Raw genomic sequence first — 2,938 nt, 5'->3', positions numbered from 1 at the left:
GAATTTATCACATTTACCATCGATACCATATTAGGAGAATATTGTGCATATTCAAACTCAACACAGTCCTATTAACATAGGCTCCAACTAAGATAATTACAATACATAATTAGCCTTATCTCAAAGAATCTTTATTTATAATACCAATGAAACCACCTTAAGATCCTTTCATATTAAAAATGGCTATACAACAATAAATTTGTCTTAGTCAATAGGTTAATATCACCGAAAGCTAACAATATATCTTCAACATACAATGCTATAAATATTAAATTACTGCCACTGACCCTAAATATATGCACAAGTTAACAACATTTTCCTTAAAACTATATTAGGTGACAACTTCATTAAAATTGAGATACCACTGCCATGAGGCTTACTTAAGATCATAAATAAATCTCTTAAGCTTACAAAATAAATTCTCATTCCCCATCACTTGGAAGCCAACTAATTGGACTATATATATATATACACATTTGAATACGAAATTCCATTTAACAAAGCAGTTCTAAGATCCATATAATATAACTCCAAAACATAATTAGTCGTAATTACCTTAATGATTCTAAAATAATCTTTTGTGGATTCATGAGAGAACATCTCTTTATAGTCAATTTCCTTTCTAACTAAAACCATCGATAACAAGTCCAACTCATACATGTTCATTTGACTATTGTAGTCTTTCTTAATCTTATAGATACACTTATATTCAATAAGTTTGTTACCTTCAGGCAACTAAACCAAAAGAGATACCAAATTGCTTATTGGCTTCTTCATAAGTGATTAGATCCAATTCATCGCTTATGTTAAACTTATGTTCCTATAATAAACCTCATAATCATCAAATATAATAAATTTTTTGAACCTTCAGTGACCTTATCAAAATGTACACATCAATAACAACTGTAACTAAAATATCTCATTCTATCTCAATGGGTTCAATCTTGACTGACTACTTGTTCCACAATTATTAAAACAACAATACTTTTGGAAGGAACATTAGTAGTGGGAATCAATATACTTTCCTCACTGAAAAACAACAACCTATGGACCCTTACTCTCACCAAAACTGAAACATCCTTAAAATAAATAACAATATTTGGCTTAAGGATTCTGATTGTGAACGATGAATAATAAAATCGATAAACCCTAGATCCTTTATAAAAACCAGCAAAATAACCATTAAAGGTTTTAGGATCTAACTTCTTAATATCAAAATATATATATATATATATATATATATATATATATATATATCATAACATCAACTTTAGAACTCCATACATAAAAAAGGTGTAGACTAGTTTTAATTTGTCCTCACAAGGAAAATTGCAAATTAAAAGTTTGCCAACACACACCACACTATATCCATCAAAAGTGTAACCCTTATCACTCTTAATTATGCCACTTGCTAAGGAGTGCCAAGTATTATAAACTTCACATCAATGCTACATTTAACAAATAAATTACGAAAGACATTGAGTTCTGTCCAATCTCATCATGTCTACTATAATATTCATCACCCTATCAAACCTTACAGCCTTCAACATTTTATTCTTCTAAAGCTTCATTTTCATCTTGAATTCCTTAAAAACAACTAAGATATCTAATTTCTCATAAATAATATCAATATATCCATAATAGGAAAAATAATCAACATAGGTAATAAAATATCTATAGTCTTTCAAAGCAGGTGGTGTATAGAAAATATAGAGATCAATACCACAACATAAAGAATTATTATAAAATTCGAGCACATACAAAAGCAACTATAGGAGTAACAACAACAAAGCAAGGTAATTAATACAAGCAACAATTTATAAACCAAATTACCATAAAATACCACATAAAGTCTCAAGCAACATATCAATCCTTATCATCTCCTATTAAGCCATCAATTTCCAACAATTGATACTCCTTACCAAAATTCTTATCAAAGTCCATGAGAATGATAAAATAAGAGGAAAATTTCAAGATAAGCTCATTCACACCACTAATTTCATCATACACAATAAAATTTAATAAATCCAAATAGTGGTATTTCTCAGTTTATCAAATTGATAAATTTTCTACTAATATCAAATAGCTTAAGAACAGTGTTCATAGAACATAATGCATAAAAGATAGATTCATACAAGTGATTTTTCATGACCATCACTTAACACTCACACAAGTGCTTGGGGACCTAATACAACGTTTAACCTAGACAGTATTATAAATATATGGTATATATGGTGGTCCAATTTTCCAAAGCCATATCTTGCTTTGTGAGAGTCAAACATTATCAGAAACTTTTACTACCTTTGATAATTAGTTTATTCAATTTTATCATGGCATTCATAGACAAAGTATTAGGGGTGCTTCTAGCTGTGAAATAGTAAATAACAGGAATGCACTACATCATAAGGACTATGCAAATGCTGTCTTCCCAGCTCCCTTCAAACATATCCAAACACATACTATCACTAGGGTCCTCGTAGCATAAAGGATACCCATACACGGGCCAGGTAAAGTCAACCAAATCACCACAATCAAATGCATTGAACTAAGTCATCGATAGGGTAACTTAGAACCTGCAATTCATGATAGTTAATCAACTTCCACCACCATTCCAAGCATCCTACCAAGTAATCAAACCATCGACAGGATAACCTAATCACTCATATGGACCCTGGTTCATTAGTGGGAGAAAATGAGTTACATTGGCAATTTCATAATATATACAAATTAAGCCTCACGATAGGTGAGTACTTAAAATTCCACACCACTATGCCAATTGGGCACAAAGCCTCATGACAATTCATGGTTTGAACACACTAAATCTTGTGACAGGCAAGCAGTTAGCCAATCCTCACCAAAATGTCAAATATAGCATAAAGTTTTTCAATGGGCAATTTAACCAACAATATTTAATTTAAATCTTGGACATTTTAATTAA

This window comes from Ziziphus jujuba, chromosome 10 (assembly GCF_031755915.1).
Source record: "Ziziphus jujuba cultivar Dongzao chromosome 10, ASM3175591v1".
Classification (NCBI taxonomy): domain Eukaryota; kingdom Viridiplantae; phylum Streptophyta; class Magnoliopsida; order Rosales; family Rhamnaceae; genus Ziziphus; species Ziziphus jujuba.
The sequence above is the reverse complement of the archived record's forward strand: the minus strand, read 5'-3'. Positions refer to the sequence as shown.